The sequence below is a fragment of the Arvicanthis niloticus genome, chromosome 28 (assembly GCF_011762505.2).
Source record: "Arvicanthis niloticus isolate mArvNil1 chromosome 28, mArvNil1.pat.X, whole genome shotgun sequence".
Lineage (NCBI taxonomy): Eukaryota > Metazoa > Chordata > Mammalia > Rodentia > Muridae > Arvicanthis > Arvicanthis niloticus.
In genome coordinates, this window is record NC_133436.1 from 24,865,602 (window position 1) to 24,874,912 (window position 9,311).

The 9,311-nt window shown below is 42.0% G+C and overlaps 1 pseudogene; it reads right to left on the reverse strand.

Annotated features, from left to right (window-relative positions):
* Positions 1 to 850: 850 nt before the first annotated feature.
* On the reverse strand, positions 851 to 8,065 carry LOC143439936 (igE-binding protein-like; annotated as a pseudogene).
* Between the last annotated feature and the right edge of the window lie 1,246 nt (positions 8,066 to 9,311).

Consider the following 9,311-nt stretch of genomic DNA (forward strand, 5'->3'; position numbering starts at 1 on the left):
AGTAAAATCGCCAGGGGTAACGGGGTCCACTAGTGTTCCATTAAGGCTCGAAATCCGGATCTGCAATTGCTGCTGCATCTGGTCCAGCTCCCTAGTCCACTTCCCTTGTAAATAAGCAGAAAGATTATGGCTTTGAATAAATGTATCATTCATAAATCTCAGAGGTGTAATACATAGATGTGGGGTTGCTGACACGCAGCTCATTTGAACCACATCTGTGAGCTGCTCCACATGGGCTTGAAGCAAATCAACTCTCTGATTGACCAACAGGATGCCTGATGCCAGGTATGCATCTACTTTCTGTAGAATGGTCAAAGCCTCAGAGGTCTTTTCTGAGATTTGATTAACAACAGTGGGTGCTGTAACCTGATCAGCCAAGGCTGTGCCAGCTGTCACAGCTGCAGCTGCAGAGATGGTAATAGCAGTGATAATGGCTGTAGTTATATCAAAATCTCTCTTCTGTCAAAATAAAGTCGAGGTCCCAGACGTCTGAACGGGGATAGGGATCCATAGTGGTATAGTGGCTATTAGGGCCTGCTTATAGACAAGAGCAGACCAGCACTGGGACATAAAGCAAGTTACATTGGTACAAGTTAGCAGAAGCGGCGCCTTTTAAGAAGGCAAGGGCATAGGTTTTGGAAAAGCAGATAGGATAGCCATCTAAATTCACTATATATACTAGGAACCCGAATTAGGAGAGTCCAAATGAGAACTGAGAGCCTCTGCAGATGAATCCTTCGGGGGGGGGGCTCATTTTCAGGAACCTTGAGTTGCCGAGTCAGTTGCTCTGGCAGCCAAAATGGGTTGTCTTCTTCCTGTGGAAAAACACAAACTGCTCTCCAGGATCTTATCAAAATAGGATCCGGGCCTTTCCATTGACCAGTCAAAACATCTTTCCATTTTATCATTTCTTTTGGCCTAGTTGGTTCTAGGCAATGGCGATCAGCCGCAGTGTTGCCCTGACTGTCCAAATTCAAAAAGTTGAGGGTAAAAAGTGCCAGAGAAACAGTAGCTCGTGGCACTGTGGGCAGAGCTTCCTCAACTTCTCCATTTTGTTTTATCAAATAAGTTTTAAGGGTATGATGAGCACGCTCAATGATGCCCTGTCCCTGAGGGTTGTAAGGAAGCCCCGTCAGGTGTGTCACCTCCATTTGGTGACAAAATTGTTGAAATTTTTGAGAAGTGTAGGCTGGTCCATTGTCAGTTTTAAGGATTTTAGGCTTTCCCCAGGCACTCCAAGCCTCAAGACAATGTTGAATAACATGGGCCGCCTTTTCTCCAGTCAATGGAGAGGTGAACATAATTCCAGAACAGGTATCAATGGAGACATGCAAATATTGTAATTTGCCAAAGGATGGGATGTGAGTAACATCCATTTGCCAGATCTGTAATGGCCTAATTCCCCGAGGGTTAATTTCTGTATGGGGAACAGGTAAGAATTGACAGCAGTTTTGGCATTGACTCACGATATCTCTGGCCTCCTTTCTAGAGATGTTAAACCGACATCATAGTGTCTCAGCTGTCACATGAAACCTTTTATGAAAGGCTTTAGCCAAATCTAATTTTGGCGAAAGGGCAATTGCAATCAACTTTGTCGCTCAATCTGCCAGGTCATTTCCACGGGACATAGGTCCCAGTAAGCCTGAGTGAGCCCTAATATGAGTTATAAAGACAGGGAATCTTCGCTTAGCCAGGGTAAGCTGAATCTTTTGAAAAACTTCTACAAGTCTGCTAGATGTCTTAATTAACCCAGCAACTTCTAATGCTTTTACTGCCTTAACCACATAGAAGGAATCTGAAACAATATTTAAGGGACCTGGAAAGGTTTCCAGAACCTCTGACACTACTAAGCATTCCACAATTTGAGGTGAGGTTTCATGGTATTGTTTGGATGTAACCTTATCATTAACCACATAGGTACCCACTCCTTTTTTTGACCATCCCTATAAGCTACCATTCCATCTGGGAGTGGCTCCTGAGACACAATATGTGGAAATATGATAGCTTGAGTTAAGGCAAATTGTAAGATGGGATGCTTAGGATAATGATTATCTATTTGACCATTGAAGGAAGTAACCAGCACTGCCCAAACATCAGAGGTCGCCGCTAATATTTGGACTTGATGGGCAGTATCAGGCACTATCAAAACCTTAGGCTCCCTTCCAAAATGAGTAATGGCTGCTTTTAGTCCACAAAGGGCAAGCTGAGCAACTGAATCTGCATACCTTTCAATAAACTTTGCGGGAGAAGCATTGGGATGAATCCATAACAAGGGCCCCTCCTGCCATAATACAGCAGTTGGTAAGTGTCTAGTTTTAAAAACACATAAGTTAAAGGTTTTGGTTTCATCTATGCGTTTCAACTGGGCATCTTGTAAAGCATTTTCTACTACTTGCAGAGCACGGCTCGCAGCCAGTGTTAAGGCCCTCGGTGAGGAAATATGAGCATCCCCTTCCAAAATATCAAATAAAGGTTTCAGCTCGGCTGAGGGAATTTTTAAAAATGGTCTTAACCAATTTATATCACCTAATAATTTCTGAAAATCATTCAAAGTATGTAAATGGTCTCTACGAATCTCCAATTTCTGAGGAATTATCTTTTCTGGATAGATAACCGTCCCTAAAAAGGAGCCAATTTCTGAAAATTGAACTTTCTCAGTAACAACATGTAGACCCCACTGTTCCAAGGTGTTTAATAGTAAGGGGTATGAGGTCTGTAAAGTACTTAAATCCTTATGACACATAATAATGTCATCTGTGTAATGGGCCAGCAACAGCGAGGGGAATTGTTTCTTAATTGGCTCGAGGGCCATTCGTACATACAGCTGACATATAGTGGGGCTGTTGGCCATGCCCTGAGGCAGAACTTTCCACTGATATCTTTTATCAGGTTCAAAATGATTAATAGTAGGTAGGGTAAATGCAAATCTTGGTCTATCTTGTGGACACAAAGGAATAGAGAAAAAACAATCTTTAATATCTATAATTATGATTTTCCACTGCTTAGGCAAGGCAGAGAGTAAAGGCAAGCCTCGTTGCACAGAGCCAAATAGTCACATCTGTGCATTGATGGCTCTTAAATCATGTAAAAGTCTCCACTTTCCGGATTTCTTTTTAATGACAAATATGGGTGTATTCCAGGGAGAGGTAGAAGGTTCTAAAGGACTGAGCTGCACTTGTTCTTTAATTAGTTTTGTAGCAGCTTCCAATTTTTCAGAGGATAGGGACCACTGAGGAACCCACACGGCCTCCTCTGTGAGCCAGGGTATGGGCATAGAACCCTCAATGGCAACTAGGGAAAACCTAGGCCTTGTCTTCCTGTGTTTGATTCTTGTGAGACAGGATCTAACCTTCCTTGTTCGTTCCTGCTGAGACCCTTCCCTTCTTTAAATCCCATGCTCTTCATAATGTTTATAGCTTGTGGGGAGTATTCACTAGTCAGAACTAGCCCTAGGTCTTGTAAAATGTCTCTTCCCCAGAGATTGACAGGGAGAGGAAGCACATAACGTATATAACTTCCTGTTTGACCCTCTGGTGCCTGCCAAGTCAATGAGTGAGAACTGACTGCGGGACTGGCCTTGTATCCCAATCCTTGTAGGGAGTGGGATGATCTTTTTACAGGCCATGCCTTAGGCCACCAATTAGAAGAAATAATACTTTTATCTGCTCCCGAATCCAGAATTCCAGTAAAGTTCTTCCCCTCTATTGCTATCTCTAAGGTGGGTCTAGTTTTAAGGTCAACTAGCAAATGAGTGAAGTCAGTTCCTGAGGAACCAAGCCCGTGAGCACCTCTAAGCTTCTCGCTGGACGGAAAACAATCATGCAAGCTTGGAAGGACAACCAATTGAGCAATTCTGTCCCCAGGGGAGATGTAGAATACACCTGTGGGCTAGAACAGAGAACTTGAAGTTCTCCGGTATAATCCTGATCTATTACACCGGGGTGTACCACGAGCCCTTTTAAGGTAAGAGAGGAGCAGCCTAAAATAAGGCCGACACTTCCCCCTGGCAGGGGGCCTCTATAATCGACCGGGATCGGCTGCACCCCCATGTGTGGCATTAGTAGGTCTTGGGAGATGGAATGGAGGTCCACTCCTGTGGAACCCTTGTGGCTCTGCAGCAAAAAGCATCCCCTGAGTGTTCAGCAGTGTCCCATATCTTTTGGGGCCCTGGGATCTTGGGCCCGTATATCCTTTTTTTTGAAAAATTTTCTTCCTTAATGGCTGAGGGATTTGGAGGGAGGATCTGACCTCTTATATCTCTAACAGAGTGGCAATCTCAAGCCAGATGATAACCCTTTCCACACCTGGTGCACAGTTTTGATGGTATTTGATTATTTGGGCACTCTTTCTTCATATGTCCTGCCTTCCCACAGGCAAAGCATCGGGCCATATGTTTTGAAGGAATTTTCCACGATTCTGGCCTTTAAGGAGGACTGCAGCCATTTCTAAGTTTGCTGCTGCAAATCTGGCATTAGTAAGGGGACCTCCCAAGCCGCGACAGACTCTTAACCAGTCTTGTAGCCCCTTGGCTCTCCGAGGAGCAATGGCTGCACGGCATTCAGCTGTGGCATTTTCAAAGATCATCTGTTCTATCAATGGCATTGCCTGCTCTGGTTCCCCAAAGATTCTGCCAGCTGCCTCAGTCATGCGGGCCACAAAGTCAGAGAAAGACTCATTAGATGTCTGAATTATCTTGGACAAATAAAGGTTACTGCCTCCTTCCTAGGGAGGGACTTCCATGCCTTTATTGCAGCTGATGCTATCTGTACATAGACCTGGCAGGGATGAGCGGTCTGGTTGTTCGTGTGTACGCCAAGTCCAGCCAGCATGTCAAAAGTCCATAATTGTTGTCCCTCAGTGTTTGCATTAATCCTGGCTTGTGCTTGTAGTGCCTCGTGCCACAAGGCCTTCCACTCTAGGTATTGGCCCATATTGTTAAGTACCGCCTTCACTGTGTCCTGCCAGTCTCCTGGCATCATAGCAGCTGTACTTAATCTCTCCACTTGGGATATAGTAAAATTAGCCCCAATTCCATATGCACGTACTGCCTCAGCTAATTCTTTGACCTGTCTATACTCTACTGGGGCATGGACACAAGCTCCTTCTGCCGCTTCAAAGACCAGAAATGCAAGCTGTAGCTGTCTCCTATCTCCTGGGCTGAGAAATAAATTAGAGGCACTGCCCGAGGCATAAGCCAGAGGCAAGGCTGGGGCCGAGGGGCTCAAGGTCTTTCTTAGTCTTATCCCAGAAAGGCTATCCTTTGCACAGTCAGCTGCTTCCTCCTCTAAGCTCTCCTCCTCGGAGCTGCCAAGGTCTATGGAGGCAGGCTCCTTAATGGGGTACAGGGGGTCCCCTCGAACTCCACTCTCTCTTCACCAGCCAGTGAAGGGTCCTTAACCTTAACAGACCCTACAGTGGACCCCCGTTCCTTTTGAGTACTCTTTCCTATGACCAGGCTCCTTGGCCTGTCTCTGTTGCCCAGGCTTTTTTGCCTGCTTCTTCTTTCCAGGCTCTTTGGCCTGATGCCGGCTAACATGCCCAGTTTCTGATACTCTGGAGTGGACCTTTCCTGAAACCTCTTGACTTGCACTAATAGCTGTGTTGTGAGCTGGATCTTTACAACACAAATAAGCTAAACTCAAAAGCAACGCAAACAAGAGGCCAACTATTGCTGTGGCGGCAATAGGTGAATATCCACCCACAACGAAAGCTTCCACCTCAAACATATCTCTCAGAGACGTACCTCAATCCTGCAGTCTTTTAAACCGCCCAGAGTCTCAGGGGTCTTCCGCGGCGCCTTGAAGATTCCGGGTTTGGACACCAGATGTTCTGAGCCCCTCTGTGTCCCCTTTGCCCTCGAAAGAGACACGTGAGGAGGTGTTCGGGTGGTTACCACAGCGAGGCTTTATTCTTGTATCAGCAGAAGTGGAAAAGACCCCAAGCCCGGAAAAGGCACTACTATATGTACCCTAGAGTGGCGTGTTCACTTCTGATTGGCTGTTCATTCATTACCCTTTAATACGCCCTGGGATGGGCAGTGACTTTGGTGCGCTTTTTGCCTTTTGCACCTGCGTAGTTAGTTGTTTACTTGTGGGAGGACAGGATGCCCGCGCCATCTTGTAATGGCAAATGTTGTCACGCTCATGCAGCTCCTAACAATAATATATATATATATATATATATATATATATATATATATATATATATAATTTGTATTTGGATAAAAGGAAACTTTTATCCAAACATGGAGAGTCATATCCTATTTATACATATATATAGCCATTTCGATACTTTCATTTCTACATTAAAAGTTTCAATGGGAACATACAACTTGAATTGTTTGCTTTTGTGTGTGTGTGTATGTGCATGTGCACACATGTGCACACATGTTTGTTCATGTAGATATATCAGTATATGTACATATGTACTTGATTTTATTAATGATTTATCCAAAGAAGTGCCATATTTTTATTTTCTTGATTTTAGGTTTTTTTTTTTTAAACGTCCCATTAAGCAAATAAATTATCTAAGTGCAAAGTAACATTATTAGAGGAACTGTTCCAAGAATGTCTGTGAAATTGCATTTCAATAACCATTAGACTTGCTTTTTTTTCTCTATAAACATTTCTCCATCATTGAAAATGTAATTCTGCAGTATTAAGCAAAGTCATGTTTAAAATACAGCTTGATTTTCAATCACTGAGCTACTTCTACCTCAAATTAACACTGGAACTCAATTAAGAAGAAGTCAAACACTCTGGCCATTTGAATACTTTCCCTTGTACTTGAAATGTTTCAATGGGTGCATATAACTTGAATTGCATCTGGTTTGGGGAATGTAAATGGAAGTGTCTCACCAGGAAATCATGGGTCACTAGGCAGAATTGGTCACTGCAATGGAGATGAAATAGAAATGTAGGTTAGTAGAAAAACCCTTTTAATAATGTTTTCACATAAGGTACATTTGTAAAACAGCAAAAGATTACTTTGTTGTGGAAAGATAATTGGTACAGAGTCACTCTCCTCACAGCCTAATAAACAAATGCTTGTCTCAGAGACCTTGGCCTGGATTCAGATCCAGAGAAATGTTTTTAGCAAAGATTTCCAGTCCTAACACCTGTGGATTAGGGGCCACATTATGCCAATTATTAGGGGTATCAAACATACATATTTAACAAATTAAGAATATTAACAAACTCCACATAGGCAGTAATGGACAGTGAATTAATCTAAAAGGTTTAGGGATACCATTTAAGTATATGCAGTCAGGATTATACACATCCTGTAAGTCACACACTTGAAGGATTTGGAAATATAGTTTGTCATAGGCTATATACCTCAAATTCACATTACTCCCTTGGCTATAATCTTGAAGAACATGCTATGGGGTAGATAATACTGGTGGCTAGAATGGAGATGTCACCCAAGCATATTGCATTTATGACATTATTCTTACTGTTGAGTCAACAAAGCAAGAAAGTACTAATTGCTATCTGGGTCTAAGCTCACATGACCACTATTCTACTACAATAAGTTACTAGTGACTCTCAAGAGTCACTAGTCCTGGCTATGCCACATACTAGCCAGGCAAATTCATTTTAGTAATTTTTTAGTATATATTCAAAAGCAGATGATACCACTGAAATTCAGAAGATAAAGTGTTGGGAGCTGACTTTTAGCAGAAAGCAGCTAGAAAGAAGCTAGAAAGCAGCTATCAACTTTGCAGCCATCTCGAACCATATACCCCGATAGAGACTTGTTTTTCAACAGCCTACAATAGCTGAGCACACTCTGACAAACATCTTGTTTATCCTACATAGCTTGTTTTGCTGTTTAGTGACCCCAGCTGCATGGTGCACGTGGTAAAGTGTCTTCACCTGTGTTCTCCTGCTTGTGCTTATAAATACCCAGGATTTTCTTGTAATAGTAGTATAGGAGGTCTATATGAGAGTGTATAGGAGGTGAAGAATAGGAGGTGTGAATATAGTCTATGGGAGACAGTAAAGGAGACTTGACTACAGATCCTCTGGCTTGTCTCTATTCTTCATATTACTTACCCCTCCATCCCCACTCTCTCTCTCTCTTGACCAGAGCACTTAGCCCCAAAGCGTGGGGCAGTGTGGACAGCAACATAGTAGCCCCAAAGCATGGGGCAGTGCGGTCCTCAACAATAAAGCATCTAAAATACATTAACGGCTATCTCCAAAGATTGTTTACTAACATGGTTATATACTACATATTACTTAAGTGAAAGACAGGGAAATACTTCCTTTTTGGTAACTGAATATAACCAGACCTAGTGGGATAGTCTTCATGTGGATCGATTCTTTTTAGTAAAAGACAGCTCTTTTAATGTTACCCTAAGCCATCACCCCAAAAATAATGTTTCAGAAAGTTGTTCTTAATGGCACAGAATTTTTCCAATGATCTATGTTCTATAAATCTACAGTCATTGAGATTTCACAAGGTTGGTAAGAGCTTCCCATATCTAAAATGCTATTTTTTTCAAAATTAATTTGGCATTTCTAGGAGAGGACAGGATAGATATTGATACAATTTTTAAAAAATTTCTTGGTCTAGGAATGTACAATAAAATGTGCATCCAAGATAGATTTACATGGAAGGTTGGAATCACTTATGTGCCTTACTTTCTGCTCAAAAGCAAACACTAAACTCATTCAGAGACATGCTAGAAAGGTATTTTATTGTTTCTTGGGTTTTGACAAACTGCTACATGTATACACTGTCCTGTGATTTCACACTCATTCTCTTCTTGCCTTGGCATCATTTTTTTCTTTCAAACTCTTAATACAGAACATTCTGCATTCTGAATTAACTGCAGAAAATGTAGTAGTAATGCATGGCTATCCTGTTAACCAAATAAAGTCAATGTCCAGAACACTCAGTTCTGTCTTCTAATAAACCCAGATCCAGAGATACATGTGAAAACAGAAAGGTAAGATATGAGGTTGGTCTGGAAAAAAATACAAACAGCATTATCAGAATGAGAGAAGAGGCCCTGACTTTCACAAATTAAAACAATAAATACAAGATTTTTTTTTAATGTTTTCACCTTTGGTGAAAGTAGAAACAGGCAGAATAAAATAACAAACATAAGAAAACATATGATCTCCCATCTTCAAAGAGAAAATATGACAAAAATAGAAATACAGGCACAGCCTGGAGAAAAATGAATGAAGCAGGACCACTAATTTCATTAGAAATTTGTACTAACTAGGTGCTTTCATTGTCTTGTTTGGTTTCAGAAAACCCATGAGGACTTTTCCTACCCAAGGAACTATTGCCACTCA